The sequence below is a fragment of the Eriocheir sinensis genome, chromosome 1 (assembly GCF_024679095.1).
Source record: "Eriocheir sinensis breed Jianghai 21 chromosome 1, ASM2467909v1, whole genome shotgun sequence".
NCBI classification, from domain to species: domain Eukaryota; kingdom Metazoa; phylum Arthropoda; class Malacostraca; order Decapoda; family Varunidae; genus Eriocheir; species Eriocheir sinensis.
Genome location: NC_066509.1, coordinates 40,300,522 through 40,322,126, shown reverse-complemented (window position 1 = coordinate 40,322,126; position 21,605 = coordinate 40,300,522). Strand labels below are relative to the sequence as shown.

General features: G+C 42.6%; 2 long non-coding RNA genes across 5 annotated transcripts in view; one reads left to right on the top strand and one right to left on the bottom strand.

Annotated features, from left to right (window-relative positions):
- The window catches only part of LOC126996786 (uncharacterized), a 21,257-nt gene extending 7,505 nt beyond the window's left edge, over positions 1-13,752 (top strand). Inside the window, exons 3-8 of one of the 3 annotated variants that reach the window (XR_007751597.1) lie at positions 1,904-2,027; positions 2,702-2,887; positions 11,878-11,922; positions 12,188-12,284; positions 12,824-13,502; positions 13,699-13,752. This is a non-coding gene — a long non-coding RNA (uncharacterized LOC126996786). Of the gene's footprint in view, positions 1-1,903; positions 2,028-2,701; positions 2,888-11,877; positions 12,285-12,823; positions 13,503-13,698 lie in introns of all 3 variants that reach the window. The other 2 variants (XR_007751596.1, XR_007751598.1) reach the window with 2 other exon arrangements.
- LOC126996789 (uncharacterized) lies at positions 12,697-21,605 on the bottom strand. 2 transcript variants are annotated; one of them, XR_007751600.1, is made up of 3 exons: positions 21,504-21,605; positions 14,232-14,338; positions 12,697-12,927 (listed from the first exon to the last, which is right to left on the bottom strand). It is a non-coding gene; the product is annotated as an uncharacterized LOC126996789 (long non-coding RNA). The 2 variants fall into 2 exon arrangements; XR_007751599.1 differs by having other exon boundaries at positions 12,697-12,917.

The window sequence follows — 21,605 nt, the reverse complement described above, 5'->3', positions numbered from 1 at the left end:
AAAGCAAGGTTTTGGCATTTTCTATTAATGAAAGAATTTTTGGTTAGTTGGAGAATAGATTTGGCACGATTTCGGGCAGAAATGTAAAGTTCATAATTAGCATTGGTTTGAAGGCTCTGGTATCTTTTGTGAGCTACCTCTCTATCATTGACAGCACGAGAACAAGCGTGATTAAACCAAGGCTTTTTTGCGTGAGGAGTAGAGAAAGAACGAGGAATGTATGCCTCCATTCCAGAGACAATCACCTCTGTGATGCGCTGAGCACACACAGAGGGGTCTCTATCCTGGAAGCAATAATCATTCCACGGGAAATCGGAAAAGTACATCCTCAGGTCGTCCCACCGAGCTGAAGCAAAATGCCAGAAGCATTGCCTCTTCGGTGGGTCCAGAGGGTGTACAGGAGCGATAGGACAGGATGCAGAAATAAGATTGTGATCGGAGGAGCCCAACGGAGAGAACAGTTTGACAGAATAAGCAGAAGGGTTTGAGGTAAGGAAGAGGTCTAGAATGTTGGGCCGGTCTCCAAGACGGTCGGGAATACGTGTAGGGTGCTGGACCAACTGCTCTAGGTCGTTGAGGATAGCAAAGTTGTAGGCTTGTTCACCAGGATGGTCAGTGAAAGAGGATGAAAGCCAAACCTGGTGGTGAACATTGAAATCTCCTAGGATGGAGATTTCAGCGAAGGGAGAGTGGGTCAAGATGTGCTCCACTTTAGAATTCAAATAGTCAAAGAATTTTACATAGTTGGTAGAGTTAGGTGAGAGATAAACAGCACATATGTATTTAGTAATAGAATAGAAGTTTAATGAGAAACCTTATTATTTGATCGTTTCTTAATCAATAAAACGCAAAGTAACGCCAGTAACTGTCCATTCGCTTCATGTCATACTGTGCGTGTGTGTTAATAACTGCAGAAGACAGTTCATGGAATGATCCAATATATATATATATATATATATATATATATATATATATATATATATATATATATATATATATATATATATATATATATATATATATATATATATATATATATATATATATATATATATATATATATATATATATATATATATCTATATATATATATATATATATATATATATATATATATATATATATATATATATATATATATATATCGCCTAAATCTGAACAATGTATAACAACTGTTTTGCAAAGATAAGCACACGACGTGAGCTAAATCATTTCAAGGTTGTCTTCAGTACTGAAGACAACACATGACATTCGCAGTCGCATTTTTTAAAGCAAATGAATGTATAATTGTAATTCAGGTACTGCTACGTTATTTTACCGTGTTTTACATCACAAGGTATTATAGATTATCATTAAAAGGGAACATTATAACATAAACAATAAATACACATCACTTCCGTTACCTTCAAATGCTCCCGTACGAAACATTTTGAGAGCGGCGACATCACTTCATATCGCGACTGTACGCAAACTAAACATTAATTAAGATATTTACAACAGAATGGAATGAAAGTGTGTGTGTGTGTGTGTGTGTGTGTGTGTGTGTGTGTGTGTGTGTGTGTGTGTGTGTATTTACCTAGTTGTATTTACCTGTCCAGTTTCTCCAATCCCTCTTGTATCCTGTACAATGCTATTAGGTCCCCTCTCTCTCTTCTGCTCTCCAGTGTTGTTAGTCCCAATTTCTCCAGTCTTTCTTCATAAGTATGTTCTCTCAGAGTTTCCGGTAATTTAGTTTCTGCTCTTTGTATTCTTTCCAACTTTCTAATTTATTTCTTGTGTGTGTGTATGTGTGTGTGTGTGTGTGTGTGTGTTCATAAATTATTGATACACATGAGCACAAAATCCTGCTGAGCTATCTTTAATATTTTTAGAGCTAGCTCACAAAACGTCCAAACTTTTTCAGACCTGGCGGCCGTCAAGTTTTCCCTCCTGAGCTGCCGGTGTTGGTGGTGCCCAGGCTGGAACACTCCCCGCCCAGGGCTACGCCAACCTGAGGAGGCACAGCAAGACTTCTCCTGGCTTATAAGGTATTGGTGGTAGTAGTAGTAGTAGTAGTTGTAAGCCAAGATGTATATAATAACTGTTTGTGGTTTTGTTAGGGTACGTTAGGTTTAGGGCGTCACCTTAGGGTATAAATCAACACAGAATGACCTCACTTTGTTGTATAAAATGTCTTGTTAGTAAGGAAGCATGTATGAATTTTCTGAGTCAAGACCTGTAGTAACTGTTTAGGGTTTTGTTAGGTTAGTTAAGTTTAGTGTATCTTGAAACACTATGACAGCCAGCACCTTATGGTATAAATCAACACAGAATGACCTCACTGTGTTGCATAGAAAGTCTCATTAGCAAGGAAGCATAGATGAATTTTCTGAGTCAAAACCTGTTAGTAACTGTTTAGGGTTTTGTTAGGTTAGGCTAGTTAAGTTTAGGGTATCTTGAAGTGCATGACAGCCAACTGTTCAAGTAATCTCATACAAGCAAGCATATCAACCTGGTAGCAGTGATGGGCCAAATTTGTGGCTTTACCGTGTAGCAGCGACGGGCCAAATTTTGGCTTTACCGTGTAGCAACGACGGGCCAAATTTGTGCCATGACATAAACCCCCCAAAATAGATGATGCATAAACTGAACACAAATGCTTTGATATACATTATGAAATGGTTTGTGTGAGTGATGATTTTTTCCCATTTTTCTCGCTCAGAGGGACCATTAAGAAACATGATCCCCGCTGCTGCCACCACCACCGGGTTAACATGTGCCGGCGACGATCTGTTCACACGTCACTTGCCGCAGCGTTGAGGCGGGATGCAGCGTGCTCTGAGGCGACCCCGGGCAGGAGGCAAGATGTGACCTCCTGCACCAAACCTTTGACCTCTATTCAGGAGCAGTAAGTAGCGGGCTTTTTTTTTATATATATTTTTCTTTACGCCCTTGAACTGTCTCCTTAGCTGTAAAAAAAAAAAACCCTGACTCATTGCCGTCCTGGAGTGAACAGACTGTGATCCAGGTGAAGGTATTACTCGGGTAACTTATTGTGTGTTGCCGGCGAGAAAATGACTCATCCTCACTCTGCTCTGAGTCTATTATGGAACATTATCTCTCTCTCTCTCAGGGCCCACATATCGACCGCCACACGTATTTGACCAGGCTTTCCTAGGAGTTGTGGGCATTTCCAGGGGTAGTTTTGTGACCCTTCCTCTGTACTGTGAACCTAAAGAAACACACATTTGACCAGGCTTTCCTAGGAGTTGTGGGCATTTCAGGGTAGTTGTGACCCTTCCTCTGTACTGTGAACCTAAAGAAACACACATTTGACCAGGCTTTCCTAGGAGTTGTGGGCATTTCAGGGTAGTTTGTGACCCTTCCTCTGTTCTGTGAACCTAAGGAAACACATTTGACAAAGGTTTCCTAGGAGTTGTGGGCATTTCCAGGGGTAGTTTTGTGACCCTTCCTTTGTACTGTGAACATAGGAAACACACATTTGACAAGGCTTTCCTAGGAGTTGTGGGCATCTCCAGGGATAGTTGTGTGACCCTGGTGGTAGTGTGACCCTTCCTCTGTACCATGAACCTAAGGAAACACACATTTGCCAAGGCTTTCCTAGGAGTTGTGGGGGCATATCCAGTCGCTGGTTTGTGACCCTGGTAGTAGTTTGACCCTTCTTCTGTACTGTGAACCTAAGGAAACACATTTGACCAGGCCTTTCCTAGGAGTTGTGGGCATTCCCAGGGGTAGTTTCGTGACTCTGGTAGTAGTGTGAACCTTCCTCTGTACCATGAACCTAAGGAAACGTACATTTGACCAGGCTTTCCTAGGTGTTGTGGGTATTGCCAGGGGCAGTTTTGTGACCCTGGTGGTAGTTTGACCATTCCTTTGTACCATGAACCTAAAGAAACACATATTTGCCAAAGCTTTCCTAGGAGTTGTGGGCATTTCCAGGGGTAGTTTTGTGACCCTGGTAGTAGTTTGACCCTTCCTCTGTACCGTGAACCTAAGGAAACACACATTTGACTAGGCTTTCTTAGGATTTGTGGGCATTTCCCGAGGTAGGTGTGTGACCCTGGCATAGCTGGGCGTTATCGCGATAAGTTATCGCAATACTTTATCGCTGATAACAAAATTGGGTTATCGGCCATCCGCTACTTATTTAAGTATATATTGGTATCATCGTTACTTTTGTAACCAAACTAGTGATAATCGATACTTTTTTCTGCCTCAAAAAATAAAAAAAAAATAAAAATAAATAAATAAAAAAAAAGCGTTGTCTCCTCCCTACACGTGGCGCCCGGTGTTGTGTGAAAAAAACTTTGGGGTATGAAATATCTTCAGTGAAGAGATTTCATACTTAGATCATCAACATTAAAACACTAGCTTATATTTTTATGTTACTCAAAAATCAATATATCAAAGAGAAAAATCATTTAACTTTGCCCCCAAAATGATTATTCACTGCCTCAAAGTTGATATTCCATATTCGTTTGTGAGCATGCCATGGTATTGAAGGCACCCGGTGTTGTGTTATTTGGTGTCCCATCGTCAAAGTTTACAAACACTGGTCTCTCGTGAACTGTTCAGACCAGTAAGTGTAGCCCTGTACAGTCTCACAAAGCTTTTTAACACATTAAGAGTTGCTGGAAGGCTGAATCAGACACTGTACATGTAAATACAACTCGTACAGAGTATCGTTCTAGAAACAGCGAGGATGGTGGTACTGTATGTCTGATTCAGCCTTCCAGCAACTAATTATGGTTAAAAAGCTTTGTGAGACTGTACAGGTTCAGGCTTGCTGGTCTGAACATACTACAAGTTTCACGAGACCAGTGTTTGTAAACAAAAGTGCCAGCTTTTGACGGTGGGGACGCCAAATAACACAACACCTTGTAAACATGTAAATATTAATCCTAAATATCTATCCGTTTCCACTTCTTCTCCTTCTATCTGTATAAATCCTTTTGTGACTAGGCAACCTCATGAACGAAAGATGACGCACATAGCTTGTGCGGCTGCCGAGAGCAGTCATCATTTCGTCTCGATAGAGTTCACATCACACGCTCCGTGTAAGACACAAAACCAGTAAAAGGATAAGTTAAGCAAGGACTTTAACTCCAAACCTGCTAAACTTATATTGGTGGCAGCGGTTACAAAGCGATTACAAAGCGATTACAAAGCGATTACAAAGGATTTATCATCAAATAATACTGGCCTACACAAAGTGCCTCAAATTACGTGGTGACTCCATACCAGTGAACCAGTGTGAACTCCAGCACAATCGCAAAATCCAGCACACCCTCTCTACAATTACGGGATTACTACACTCCCTATGAGACGACTACAAGCCCCATCGCTCGTACTTGCACCTACAAAAGAGGTCATCACCTACGTTGTATCACCAAAACAACAATCTTTGCAACAATCTTTGCAACAGCGGATGGAGACACATATCACTGGGATCAGCAAGGCGTGGCTGCCGCCGGCGAAAGAGGGGTAGGGCTGGTGAACGGGGAGGGGAGGAGCGCTGAAGGCGAACGGTATTGAATACAAGAGAGTAGGGATAGGAATTTAAATGTAATCCGTGTAAGGGATTAAGAACAAATGAAATGGCGATTATATTTGGGGAAATTAGTGGAGAGTGGGAGACGAGGGTGAGAATGTTATTTGAAGTGGGGGGTTTCGACAGTACATGTACTAAATTATGGAACAACGTTTCGTCTTACTTGAGTGATAGTGCAGGTGACAAACCAAAATTGTGCGGCGTGTTCCACTAGCCGGGGGTGGGTGTTGCCGATGCTTTGATTGACGGCACGCTGACGCAGACTGCTTACGCGTTGATTTGAGCTGCCTGGCCGCGGCTACTACCTCTTCACTACTAATATGGCTTCCTCTTCCTCCTCTTGTGACTGTGAAGATACAGGGTTGGGGGAGCTCGGCAGGGGTTAATCCCGTTAATTGAGGTTGTAATTTATTTCTAGCATATGCAAGTCGCACGCTCAACAAAGCAGAATCAAACTACAGTACTACCCACCTTGAGGCCCTTGCGGTCGTGTGGGCATTACGTCATTTTCGTGACATCATTTATGGCTACAATATCCATGTCAGAACCGACCACGCAGCCGTGGTGGAATTATTCAATACTAAAACCCTCACGGGGAAATTGGCCCGATGGAGCCTCATTGTCCAAGACTTTAATCCCTCATTTGCTCATGTCCCTGGAGCAGTAAATCAGGTAGCGGACGCCCTATCCAGAAATATCGGCGCGATAATGGACATGGATGTAGATCATTTTGAAGACCCAAGTCGAACTCATGACCCAACTCTGAATGATTCCATACGCGCAGCGCAACAAACAGATAACTTCTGTCAACCCATTCTATACTATCTGCAGAGTGGCGACCCCAATTCCTTGCCAACACTACCTGTACCCTTAACTGACTTTGATCTCAACGACGGCATCCTCGTCAGGAATACATACATCACAACTAAATACGGTCCGCATAGGGAAGTTACACAAATCGTCGTACCAGAAAGCCTAGTCTCTATGATCTTGCATAACATACATTCTTCCCCTCATGCCGGCCATCCTGGAAAAAGTAGAGCTTTGATGCAAGCCCGTTTGTTATATTATTGGCCACGTATGCGGCTCGCCATCATTGATTACATCAACAACTGCCACACTTGTGCAGAAAATTATGGATCCATTACTCAGCAAGTCCCCATCAAAAGCTATCCCATACCTTTAGAGCCATGGGATACCATTGCTATTGACCTATTGAAATTACCCCAAACTACTGAAGGCCACAAATACCTATTGGTTGCCATTGATCATTTCAGTCGTTTCTCGGTTCTAGTTCCCATAGTGGACAAGCAAGCAACTACTGTGGCTAAAGCTCTCATTGATGAAGTCTTTTGTAAATATAACACCCCTAAAGTCCTCATCTCAGATAATGGCACAGAATTTAACAATAAAATCTTGGAGGCAATCTGCAAGGAATACCAAGTTGATAAGGTAAATACCATGGCTTATCATCCAGCTTCCAATGGCATGGTCGAGCGACAAAATCGAAAAATCATTCAGACACTTCGCTCTCTGGTCGGTGATGTCTCAGTAACTTGGCACGAATGGATGCCTCAGGTAATGGCTTCTCTTAACTCATCTCTCCATAAATCGATAGGTGACACACCTCATTTTGTCATTTTTGGCCAGGACCATCGATTGCCGTACTCATTCCTCCTCAAAGAGGACACGCCCATCTATAATTTTGATGACTACGTTCGAGTCAGAGGGACAGACTTCCAGAAGATCTATAAACGGGTTACCTCAAACATCGAGGATAGCAAGGCTGCCATGAATGCGTCACAATGGAAATCAGCAACCGACAAATTATTGGTCACAGGGGACATTGTCTATTTAAAAATTCAGGAACCCAAAAACAAACTAGCACCTCGCTTTGAGGGACCGTACCGAGTACTGTCCTACGACAAAGGGAATAAGGTCAAGATCCGCCACCTGACTACCTTGGAAACGAAGCTTGCACACCTAGACCACCTAAAACGCACTAACCGACCTTCTTCCTCAACCTGTGAGGAGTCGACCCCTGCGCCTGACGACCCTCTAACGACACCGACAAATACTCCAGGCCCAGTTGAGGTGGACACTACCAACGACTACAGGAAGAAACTAAGATCATACACATCTGCACACTGATGCATTTGTACGGAGAACCATCTTCATCCCTTAGTGTCCCTTCTCTTCTCCCACAATATTTTTTTACCTTATCCATCCACTAACCACTTTCTATTATCTCACCCAGTTGCGATGCTACTCCCTTGCCTATGTGTCTTGGGAGGTGTTCTCCTGGTCCTCCCCACAAATGCCACGAAGCAGCCCTCCTATGAACAACACCTCCGTGTGGGGGCAATCGTGGAGCCAGACGGCCCCGTGATGGTGGTGGAGGACGTGGTCGATGTCCGCATTACCCTATGCGATTTTCGTGAGCTGGAGCGACTCCATACCCCAGTTCCGGCGCCAGATCCAGCAAGCGGAAGCGGTTCTCCAGCAGACCTCGGACACAGTTCATAAACTAAACCATCCACTCACGCTGACATATTTCTCTACTCTCATGCTATCTTTCCTAAATATCCAACAATCCTTTGATAGTCTGCTAGAATGGACCCCTTTTTCAACTTACCTTAAAACACCAGTAGCCCACGCCAGGTCCAAGCGTGGTCTCATCGACATTGGTGGGAGATTGTTAAAAGGCCTCATTGGTACAGCTACGGAAGCCGATGTTGCTGAGGTTCACGATCAGTTAGACAAATGGGGTACTATTTTGAATAACCAGGCCATTGTTCTCAGTTCCCAAAACAAAGCTATTGAGACGGTTGTTAAGACTCAAAAAGTTATCATAGACCGCCTCAACAACTTCACATCCCTCATAACCCAGCTTCAGCAGGACCAACACCAGTACTTATTGGCTCACCATTTGGCTTTAATGGCAGCAAACCTCAGAGCTGTCTACCTTGCAATCACAAATTTTAAATTAGCACTGCAGGACACATTTACACTCCTCAGAGACGTGTTAGATGGTGTTGTAACCTTCCTTCTCACCCCTCAGGAACTTATGCATGTCATTGATTGGGCCAGAACAGAAAAAGGCTTAACTCCTGTTTTCAGTGAGACCCAGGTTCAATATTATTATCCCTACATGGAGGCAACATTGACTCCAGATGGTATCTTGGTGCATATACCCTTTAGGTCGCCAGATATGTTCACTATCTATCACATTCATCCATTCCCTACAGTTGTCAATTCTTCCATCTCCCAACTATCTACATCTCATGCCACTCTCTTGGTTTCATCAGATTTCATGCACATTGCTTTTCCAGCTGACTTTCATGATTGCCATATCACCCGATTCCAGATGTACCTTTGCCCTGCTTATCAGTACGTCTTTTTGCCTACCAGTCATTATCCTTGTGAGCTGGGTCTAGTTAGAAACTCCCCAATTGAATCTCTGTGTGTTTTCACCCCAGTCGAGGATACCACCATCTTCCACCTTAGAGTGAAACCCTGGCGTTACTTCTATTTCCATCATTCAATTGCTCTTACAGTTACTTGCCCTGGATCCCGACCTAGCAACACCGCTGTCCACGGCTCCTTTGTCATCTTGGAGGCCTGCAGTCTCACATCCCACAACCTGACTACTAAACAATCTAACCATCTATTGCTCAACCAAACCTTTCATACCTACAACCTCAAACCCTTCAACTTGCCGACACCAACAACTCCCCTACAACTCAAACCCTTACACTCTTTAGGAGACACCTTACCCAAACTCATAGCACCGAACATCACCCTACAACCCATTTCCTCTCTCACCATATGGCCAGAACTTCGCCCCGACACTGTATACCCCATCCTCGCGTCACTGACTACGGTACTGACGCTCACTGTGATCCTAGCTACCCTCCTCATCTGTGTCTTCCACCGCCGCTACGCCTTCCTGCGTCGAGCCGTCCTCCAGCGCCCCTTACAGCCAGCAACGGCATAGACCATATTCCCGTTGTCCAATAATATTTTTTTTTTTCATTGAGCATAATTGTATTCATATGCCATTTATCTATAACCAGAGGACAGGATAATTTCTTTACCATAACTAACTAACATGCAAGTCCTCTGTGATATGTATCTATTTACCATTTGTATATACACCTATATCTCCATATACAACCAATTTTTTTGTTTCCATATTTTAACTTAACCATGTATGTATTCCCATACCATTTATTCCATGATCATGATCATATTTTCTACTATATATTATTTCTCATGTTATATTTAGTTAATAAATCATTCTCCCGGGAGTTTAGATATTAGAAAACAAATATTTTTTTTTGTGCACTTGTTTTTATTTGTTTATACACCATTACTATAGGTCATGTAACCATGTGCCAATTGTTTAACCTGCATTTAACTGCTATTTGCCCCTCATGGGCTTATAATCCTGTATCCCATTCATTATTTTTTTTTTCCCATTCCCTTATACTGTGTACTTCCTTTCTCGTCTTCATACTTTCTATACCTCATTTGGCCCGGCCATCCTTGTACATAGAGTTTTACTCTCATCGTGGCGTGGGCGCCACGCTAGCCTGACCGAGCATTGTAAACATGTAAATATTAATCCTAAATATCTATCCGTTTCCACTTCTTCTCCTTCTATCTGTATAAATCCTTTTGTGACTAGGCAACCTCATGAACGAAAGATGACGCACATAGCTTGTGCGGCTGCCGAGAGCAGTCATCATTTCGTCTCGATAGAGTTCACATCACACGCTCCGTGTAAGACACAAAACCAGTAAAAGGATAAGTTAAGCAAGGACTTTAACTCCAAACCTGCTAAACTTATAACCGGTTCAGGCGTTTCTAGTATTACTGTCCATAGGTACGTGTCAACGTGTGGTTTTCAGGTTTTGTTAATTTTCTAAAATACTGATAATGAAAATTTTAAGTCATCTATGTTTTTTATTTGAAATATCAATATCGTTTTTGTCTATCGGAATTGTGGATTTATATCGGGTATCGGTTATCGCCTATATTTGTTTCTCCAGTTAACGAATATCGGTTATCACCGATAAGGTTTTCCATTATTGGTTATCGGGAATAAGATTTTCTGTTATCGTGCCCAGCGATGGACCCTGGTGGTAGTGTGACCCTTCCTCTGTACTGTGAACCTAAAGAAACACACATTTGACCAGGCTTTCTTAGGATTTGTGGGCATTTCCTGGGGTAGGTGTGTGACCCTGGTGGTAGTGTGACCCTTCCTCTGTACCGTGAACCTAAAGAAACACATATTTGGCAAGGCTTTCCCTAGGAGTTGTGGGCATTTCCCAGGGTAGTTGTGTGACCCTGGTGGTAGTTTGACCCTTCCTCTGTACCATGAACCTAAGGGAACACACATTTGACCAGGCTTTCCTAGGAGTTGTGGGCATTTCCCGGGGTAGTTGTGTGACCCTGGTGGTAGTGTGACCCTTCCTCTGTACCATGAACCTAAGGGAACACACATTTCACCAGGCTTTCCTAGGAGTTGTGGGCATTTCCCGGGGTAGTTGTGTGACCCTGGTGGTAGTGTGACCCTTCCTCTGTACCATGAACCTAAGGAAACACACATTTGACCAGGCTTTCCTAGGAGTTGTGGGCATTTCCCGGGTTAGGTGTGTGACCCTGGTGGTAGTGTAACCCTTCCTCTGTACCGTGAACCTAAGGAAGCACACATTAAAACTCAATCTACATCCGTTTTGGCCCTGGGAGGTGGTTGGTGTGAGGGTCTGAACCAGGCTCACCAGCAGGGACTTGGCACGACACACTACAACTTGTGACTATAATTTAGCCTCTAACTGCTGCTGCTGCTGCGGTCATAACTTTGGGGTGTAACAGAGATGTTTTTTGTGTGTGTGAGGAGGAAGAGGAAGAGGAAGGAAGATTATAGATTTTCCTTTTCAGATGTGGAGGTAACTCTCTCTCTCTCTCTCTCTCTCTCTCTCTCTCTCTCTCTCTCTCTCTCTCTCTCTCTCTCTCTCTCTCTCTCTCTCTCTCTCTCTCTCTCTCTCTCTCTCTCTCTCTCTCTCTCTCTCTCTCTCTCTCTCTCTCTCTCTCTCTCTCTCTCTCTCTCTCTCTCTCTCTCTCTCTCTCTCTCTCTCTCTCTCTCTCTCTCTCTCTCTCTCTCTCTCTCTCTCTCTCTCTCTCTCTCAGGAATGAGAAAATAGATTAATTTTTATATACTTTTATTATTATTATTATTATTATTATTATTATTATTATTATTATTATTATTATTATTATTATTATTATTATTATTATTATTATTATTATTATTATTACAGATCTCACAACTGATGGAAGCTGGGACGGAAAGTTGCTGAAATGTGGTAAGCTACAATTTCCTCTTTCAACCATGATTTCTATCAGTCTACCACAATCTACCAGGGTCTAACCACCACACAATCATTCGCCCAACATCCCTCTACCAGTCTACCACAATTCAACCATCAGTCATCAACCGAAAAACTCGACTTGTTCAAAACTTTTTCAACTCTGTAACCCCAAAATGTCAACCCAAGACCTGACATTCAACCACGATTTCTACCACTCCACCACAATCTACTGGGACCTAACCACCATATATCTTTTCAGGGCAATGGCTGACTGGATGGTGCTGTCTGGTCACTCAGCTCAGCAAGGGACTGGAAGCTGGAACACTCTCTCTCTCTCTCTCTCTCAAAAAAATAATGTAAAGGTGTATAAGGTCCATTAAAAAGAAGAGAGAGAGAGAGGAGGTTCAAATACATCCTTGGTAATATAATATTCAACTTTATTAATCTTCTATTTTATATAACAACAGCTGAGGGAGAGAGAGAGAGAGAGAGAGAGAGAGTGTTCCATCTCATCCTCTCTCTCTCCCCAACATCCAGGCGGCATCTTGGGAGGGGAGGGGAAGGGAAGGGAAGAACACAATAGCTCACTGGTGGAGAGAGAGAGAGAGAAGAGTAATAGGTTTAAATACATCCATTGTAATATATATTTCCAAACTTTATTATCTTCTCTTTTATAGGAATACAGAGAGAGTTCTCTCTCTCTCTCTCTCTCTCTCTCTCTCTCTCTCTCTCTCTCTCTCTCTCTCTCTCTCTCTCTCTCTCTCTCTCTCTCTCTCTCTCTCTCTCTCTCTCTCTCTCTCTCTCTCTCTCTCTCTCTCTCTCTCTCTCTCTCTCTCTCTCTCTCTCTCTCTCCTTCCTTGGCTCAATTAATCTCCCTCCATCTTCTCCCCAACAGGACTCGTCTCATCTGGTCTGCCCCAGCATTTAGGCAGCATCTTGAAGGCCTGACTGGTCTCCTCAGCTCAGTGGTCTCGTCTCTGTCTCCTGCCCTGCAAGAGTCTGGCAGAGTTTAGTGCCAAGAGTGTGTGTGTGTGTGTGTGTGTGTGTGTGTGTGTGTGTGTGTGTCTCTCTCTCTCTCTCTCTCTCTCTCTCTCTCTCTCTCTCTCTCTCTCTCTCTCTCTCTCTCTCAGCTCCCAGGCCCCACAGGGTGTCCCCCCTACAGTGTGTTGACAACCCCCACAGACACATGCCCCCCCAGACACATAAGGGATCCCCCCCCTCTCTCTCTCTCTCCAAGAAGTGTCAGTTTGCTCAATAAATATACAAGCAATTTCTGGTGTTTTTTCGTCCATTCTGCAAAGTTTTCAAAGAGACAGATCTTGAAATAAGTGGAGATAACAAGGAAATGAAGAGGAAGGAGGAAAGGAGGAAGAGAGGAAGGAAAAGGGAGAGAAATGGAGTTGAACTTGGAGGAGGAAGTGAACAAAACCACTAAAGTTACACTGGAGAAATACACAGACCTTAATAAAAGTGGAGATAGAAGAGGAATGAAAAGGAGGAGGAGGAAAAGGAAGACAGGAGGAGGAAGAGGAAAGGTTAAGCTATTTTTTTGTATAGGAGGAAAGGAGGAAGAGGTGGAGGAATGAGGAGAAAATGGACTTGAACTTGGAGGAAATGAATGAAACCACCAAAATTGTGCCAGAGAAATACACAGACCTTGATAAAAGTGGAGATAACAGGGAAATGCAAAGGATAAGGAGGAAAAGAAAGATGGGAGGAGGAAGAGGAAAGATTAAGCTATTTTTTGGCATAGGAGGAAAGGAGGAAGAGGTGGAGGAAAGAGGAGAAAAATGGACTTGAACTTGGAGGAGAAAATTAACAAAACCACCAAAATTGCACCGGAGAAATACACAAATCTTGATAAAAGTGGAGATTAAAGAGAAACGAAGAGGAGGAGGAAAAAGAGGAAGACAAGAGGAGGAAGAGGAAAGATTAAGCAGTTTTTTGGTATAGGAGGAAAGGAAGAAGAGAGGAAGGAAAAATGAGAAAAATGGAGTTGAACTTGGAGGAGGAAATGAACGAAACCACCAAAATTACGCCGGAGAAATACACAGACCTTGATAAAAGTGGAGATAACAGGGAAACGAAGAGGAGGAGGAAGAAGAGGAAGACAGGAGGAGGAAGAGGAAACATTAAGCTATTTTTTTGGCATAGGAGGAAAGGAAGAAGAGAGGAGGAAGGAAGGGAAAAACGGAGGAAACCTGGAGAGAATTAATGAGAGAAAGGACCTGTTTTCAAGGCAGACCCTGACCTGACGTAACCTTGGCCCTGAACATACACAGGGGGTGGGTTGCTTCACTCACCCACCATCTCCATGCGTCCTCCAAGCCATGAGGTGCGTGGGTGTCCCTCGGTGGTCTCCTGGGCTCACTGGAGGGCTGCTGAGTCTGGTCTCATCTCAGTTCCTTCCCTGCAAGAACCATCACGGAGTTAGTGTGTGTGTGTGTGTGTGTGCGTCAACTTCAAGTGCCAATATCTCGGCAAGCACATCAGTTAGGAACACAAGATTCTAACACAAGATGCTCCTAACACTCGCCCACAACACCTGTAACTGGCAGTGCTCACAACCTTCTGGCTCCTGAGACACGAGGAATCAAATCATTTGGGGGTGTCGTGGACTTTGTGAGAGATGACCCTTCGCTACCAGGACTAGGCTGGGAGGGCTAGCTTTTGGACCCTCAACGGGGAGCACGGTTAAGTACAATGGCGTACCGAGGGGGGGGCCATGGGGCCATGACCCTCCCCTTTAGCAAAGAAAAAATAATATTGAATAAATAAATATTACTTGAACAATGGAGCTGCTGAGTTGAATAAGAGCAGGTGATCTCTTTTGAGAAACATTCATTGACGACGTAGGCTCACGTGGCCGAAGCCTAGTCATGTTATCCGTATAATATTTTCTGACCACAAATTCCAAATTTCTGAAAATTATGATTGATAGACTTCACTTTCTTTTCATGTAGTACTTTTTCTCTATAGCGTGTCACTCCTTGAATTTCCGCAGGCTTGGGATTTGTGCCTTTCCTTTCTTTACCTATTTCCTCCTTGGCCACAAAACGCCAGAAAACGCTTCACGTACATACTCTATCTGGTGTAGGAAAGTCACCACTGACTCGGCTGATGCCCCGGATAATTCAGTTAATCAGGTAGGTAAATAATGAAATAATGATTAAGAATAATTACTGCAAAACACGTCAGGTGAAGAATCAGCAGCCAAGCCTAATCTAAAGCAATAAGTGACCCAGGTTTTCTCATGAGTTTGGAAGTGCTCACCTCAGTTCTAAGTGTCACTAAACCCTTGCCGGAAAGGCTGCAGGGGTCACAACAAGAACTGATGGGTGCTCTTGGAAGTGTACAGAGCTGCATAGATGCACTTCAGTCCTATCGTGATGGAAATAAGTTCAACCAACTTTTTGCCCAAGCTGAGGAAAGGTACGGAAGCCAGAAGCCTTGAACAATCAGTGGTCATCAGAAACATAGTTAAGGCTAACCCTCCAACAGCAACTCCATAGGAGTACTATCGAAGAGCTATTTTTCTCCAGTTTTCGGACACTGCTATAGCACAACTCAGGGAAAGGTTTGCATCTGAACACATTAGTTAGGAGTTTTTTGTTGGGAAGTCTTGTTCCCTCTCTTTCAGTTGATACTTATTTTAGTGAACTGAAGGAGGCAGTTGAATTTTATGGAAAATTTCTTGTAGATGCAGATCTCGTTGAAGGTGAATATCTACGGGGCAGAGTTATTGGAAGCGTCGTGAATCTCATGAGAGGTCAAAGCAAGTTGTTGAGACATTGGCATGTGCCAAAAAATTGGGCACATATCTAAATTTTTCCACCTTATTGCATTTTTTTCAACCCTACCTGTTAGCACTTCCACCAATGAGCGATCCTTTAGTGCCCTTAAATTGCTTAAAACATACCTTAGGAACACAATGAGTGAAAGTCGTTTAAATGGACTGGCCTTACTTTGTCTATTGTGACACAAATCTTGATCATGAAGTCCTTGATGAATTTGCACGTAAGAACAGACGCCTAAATTTGAGGTAAACCAGTTTCAATGTATTGTTGTTAACAGTAACTAATCTAATTCATCTAGTTAATTTTTATTTTATATTCATAAAATACCTGACCCAGTTTCCATGTATCTTTAAAAATATGTATTACAGCAGCAGCCTGTATAAACGAAGATTATACATGTTATATGAATATAAAAAAAATTCCTTGCCAGTGTATTACTTTTTTATCAGAACATGTAGTTCTAAACTAAGCAGTGTTGTTTCGAGGGTAAATTTTTGCAGTCCAAATTACAGAAATGAACAAGATTTTAAAAGTAATGCTCGCTCAAGTAACATAAAATTAGTACTTTAAAGATTATTTAAATCTCCCAGATTTATGTTGTAATCATATGCTACCAACAAACTTCTAAAATGTACAATGTATGTATATGTATGTATCATGCATGTATGTATAAAAATAATAAATTTACCCAGCGATCTAACTTGAATCCTCAAGCTGTATGGGATCCTGCACTTGCAATAATACTGGACCAGAAATTTTATATATATATATATATATATATATATATATATATATATATATATATATATATATATATATATATATATATATATATATATATTGGCCCCCCCCTTTTCAATTTTCTGGGTACGCCACTGGTTAAGTATGTGAGTTAACCGCATGAAGGGTCACTTTGGACCATGTTCTGAGAAATGGTTACAAGCAGGAGTTCATAGATGTAAATTCTACTACTAATAACAAGGGCCCGTCTGAGGAAGGCAGAGGCTGGATGGTGAAGAAAGTTGTCGGCTCAAAGGGTTAAGAAACAGGATCCTGCTGGGTTAATGGTCCTCGGGCAGAAAATGAGAAAAAATCACCCCCACACAAACCATTTCATAATATATATCGAAGCATTTGTGATCAGATTATGTATCATCTATTTTTGGGGGTTTATATCATAACACAAATTTGGCCCGTCGCTGCTACACGGTAAAGCCACAAATTTGGCCCGTTGCTGCTACACGGTAAAGCCACAAATTTGGCCCGTTGCTGCTACACGGTAAAGCCACAAATTTGGCCCGTTGCTGCTGCACGGTAAAGCCACAAATTTGGCCCGTCGCTGCTACACGGTAAAGCCACAAATTTGGCCCGTTGCTGCTACACGGTAAAGCCACAAATTTGGCCCGTTGCTGCTACACGGTAAAGCCACAAATTTGGCCCGTTGCTGCTAAAGCCTAAATTTGGCCCGTCGCTGCTACACGGCAAAGCCACAAATTTGGCCCGTCGCTGCTACCGGGTTAAGATGACAAGGAAATTCATTGGCAATTAGATCTAAGCATGTATCTCCATGCCCTTGAATTTGGAAGTTGGGTTTTTGACAGCTAACTATTGCCGGGAATCATCGGGAATTAACTGTTTTAACTCTGAGTATAAATGAGTCTAGTTATCAGCGCCCCAGAAGACAGTTTTAGGCTCGGAAGTTGGTGTTTTGATGCCTATTGGGGCCCAGACTCAACGCTGTCTGTCGGGCCCCGGCCCAGCACGTTGAAGTAAGCCAAACAGTGGTAGAAAATTCCCAGCAACTCACACGACATCCAGAAGCGCTGGCTGGGATTCAAGGGAACCACTGAACTCAGAAAAAAATACTGAACCTGAGGATGAAGAAAGTCAAGTTGAACGGTGAACCATAACGAAGTTACAATGAACAACGAACAGTGAACATGTTGGCTCCACGACCTGATGTGTGAACAGATAGGGAGTGAGCGCACAGACAGGAAGTGCCGGGAGGCGGAACACTCGTGGGTGGTCCTATGGACGGGCATAAGGCCGGCGGGCATGAACTGTTCACGTGGGCGTTGTCATGACGTGTTGTGACGTGTTGTGACGTGTTGTGATGTAAAACAACACGGTGGTGACGATTTGTATGGTAGCCGCTGGCCCTATATAGGAGCTCAGCAAGGAGCAGGAGTGTCGCAGTCACCAATTCAGTAACAGTTAAGCTATTTTTGGGCTGTGGCCGTTACTGTACTTGGGGCAACACTGGCGAGTAGAATTACGAGACTCTGTTAGGAGAAGCCGTATTTCTTGTGACGGGTGAGCATGTGATCGTTCTGGAGTATTAGTGTTATGTTGAGTAGGAACAACACTCAGTGTTGTTGTTAGTGAAGCGTAACCAACCGTACATATGTGTGTTTCATTAGTGACTGGTCGAGTGTCTGCCGTGAAGAGTGTTGATTTCATTTGGGCGTGTGACAATTAGTAGTGACGTTAACTTGTTGATTCTGTACTTACTCATGTGCTCAGGTATATTCCTTTTACTGTTAGAATAAATATTATAAGCAACTCAGCCATTACCATCTACACCTCCCTCTGACACGTTTTTAAGTGTGCAAACGGGAGTACAAACTGTCCTACTCAATCCTTCTACATTTTTCTACTTCTAACCTGCAAATTGACTCCTTCATCCAATAGCTGGAATAACTTATAGTTATCATTAAAATCGTCACTTGCAGATGTCTTCGGGGAATAATTAAGGGTCAAAACCAGGTAATTATGATGCCCTGAGTACGACAATCTGGCACCACCGCTCAGAAGACACTTTTTGGCTCGGAAGATAGTTTTTTGACATGAGGAATTGACTATTTTAACACAGGGACAACTACCAACACAGGGACGGCTACCGACACAGGGACGACTACCAACACAGGGACGACTACCGACACAGGGACGGCTACTGACATAGGGACGACTACCAACAGAGAGACGACTACCAACACGGGGACGGCTACCGACACAGGGACAACTAGCAACACAGAGACAACTAACAACACAGGGACAGCTTCCACCAGTATTTTGTCACCTTTGAGAGTGGTAAGTGTAATCCTTCGCCCCCTAAAATCTTATTCAATTTCCTTTGTGTAGTGAGCATACCAATTCTTGACAGCATACTTATTCTCATGGTATATAATAAAATTAATAGAGAGAGAGAGAGAGAGAGAGAGAGAGAGAGAGAGAGAGAGAGAGAGAGAGAGAGATTTACATAGATTTACATAGAAAATCAGACCACACAGACCCCATGGTCCAGACTAGGTGGTCTGTCCTTAAACCTAAGTGATTTTACATTAATCAGATGGCTCCAAAACGTTGCTTTTCTACTCTAGTTAATATTAAGTTGAAGGAAGTGACGGTCGAGCTTGTTTATAAAGGAGTCAATCGTGTTACACTGGACCACTGACGGGGGAGCTTATTCCATTGGCTAAAGATAGAAGGATACAGATAGTGTCAAAAGAAAGAAGATTAAATACTCTACAAATACACAAGAGCGAATCTCAAACAAACAAACAGAAAGCAGAGAAAAACATCCTTGACCCTGGTAGAGCGACCCCGGAAATTGAAAAACCTGAATGAAAAGTGTTGATAAAAATGGGAATAACTCAAAATTGGATAAAGATAGGAACATGCAGATAGCACCAAAAGAAAGACGATTAAATACCCTACAAATACACAAGAGCGCATATCAAACACACAAACAGAGAGGAGAGAAAAACATCCTTGACCCTGGTAGAGCGACCCCAGCAATTGAAAAACATGAACGAAAATTGTCGATTAAAATAAAAATTACTCAAAATTGGATAAAGATAGGAACATACAGATAGTGCCAAAAAAAAAGAAGATTAAACACTCTACGAATACACAAGAGCGAATCTTAAACAAACAAACAGAAAGCAGAGAAAAACACCCCCGAACCTGGCAGAGCGATTCCATGGTGTCAAGACTAGAGGGAAGAATCATGAAAAAAGTCCTTATAAAAGTCAAACTAATTCATAATTGGATAGAGATAGAACAACACAGATACCGCCAAAAGAAAGAAGATTAAATACTCTACAAATACTCAAGAGCGAATCTCAAACAAACAAACAGAAAGTAGAGAAAAACATCCTTGAACCTGGTAGAGCGATCCCAGAAATTGAAAAACGTGTATGAAAAATGTTGATAAAAATGGGACTTCCTCAAAAATGGATAAAGATAGGAACATGCAGGTAGCGTTAAAAGTAAGAGAAAGGATCAATCAACAACTTCATAAGAGAAAATCTCAAACAAACAAACAAGCACACTCGTATACCTGGTAAAACGAGATTACGGTGTTAAGACTAGAGGGAAGAATCATGAAAAGTTCTGAGAAACGTCAAAATAACTCATAACTGAATAAAGATAGAAGGATGCAGATCAAGCCAAAAGAAAGAGAAATGATCAGTCTAGGAGAGAGAAAAATGAAAAAATCATACCTACTTACAAAATTACTTACAAAAATCATAATACACTATCCACACCTTCCTATCCCTATCCGTGCTCCTGCTATTCACACTTTTATCAAAATATTTTCTCTCATCTAAATCTTTTTCTGATAACATTTTTTTTCTTGCGAGTTTACGTCCACTTTTCTCCACCTTCCTCTCACTCCTCCTCCACGTCCTTGCATCCAATTATAGATCCACGTTTCCTCTATCTATCCACACTATCCACATCTTCCTGTCCTTATCCGTTCTCCTGCTATCCATGTTTTTATCCAGGACTATGCCTATCATCTTCTATCTTTCTTGGGAGGTCAGAAATTTTGTCTCTAATTTAACTCCACTTTTCTCCACTTTCCTCGCATATCTCCTCCACCGCCGTGCACCCACTTATAGATCCACCTTTCCTCTATCCATCCACACTATCCACAGCCCCCTATCCTTATCCGTTCCCATATAATCCATGTTTTTATCCAGGACTATGCCTATCATCTATCTTTCTTGGGAGGTCAGAAATTTTGTCTCTATTTTAACTCCACTTTTCTCCACTTTCCTCTCATATCTCCTCCACCGCCTTGCACCCACTTATAGATCCACCTTTCCTCTATCCATCCACACTATCCACAGCCTCCTATCCTTATCCGTTCTCCTGCTATCCATGTTTTCATCCTTCTACTTACTGGATCTTCCATATTAATAGGGAGGTCAGAAATTTGTGTCTACTTCACCTCCACTTTTCTCCACCTTCCACTCATGCCTTCTCCACCGCCTTGCACCCACTTATAGATCCACCCTTCCTCTATCCATCCACACTATCCACATCCTCTTATCCTTATCCATTCCCATACTATCCATGTTTTATCCTACTTACTGCTTCTCCTTCCATCTTTCTAGGGAGGTCAGAAATTTTTGTGTCTACCTTAACTCCACTTCTCTCCACCTTCCTCTCATTCCTCCTCCACCTTCTTGCACCCACTTATAGATCCACCTTTCCTCTATCCATCCACACTATCCACATCCTCCTATCCTTATCCGTTCCCATACTATCCATGTTTTTATCAAGGACTATGAGTATTATCTATCATTCTTGGGAGGTCAGAAATATTTCTCTCTATTTTGACTCCACTTTTCTCCACTTTCCTCTCATTCCTCCTCCACCGCCTTGTACCCACTTATAGATCCACCCTTCCTCTATCCATCCACACTATCCACAGCCTCCTATCCTTATCCGTTCTCCTGCTATCCATGTTTTTATCCGACTACTTACCGCTTCTCCGACCAGCAGATAACCAGTTTCGCAGGAGTAGGTGACGATCCTCCAGCCTTCAGACTATTACTGTTCTCCTGGATAGTCGAGTGGGGGCAGGGG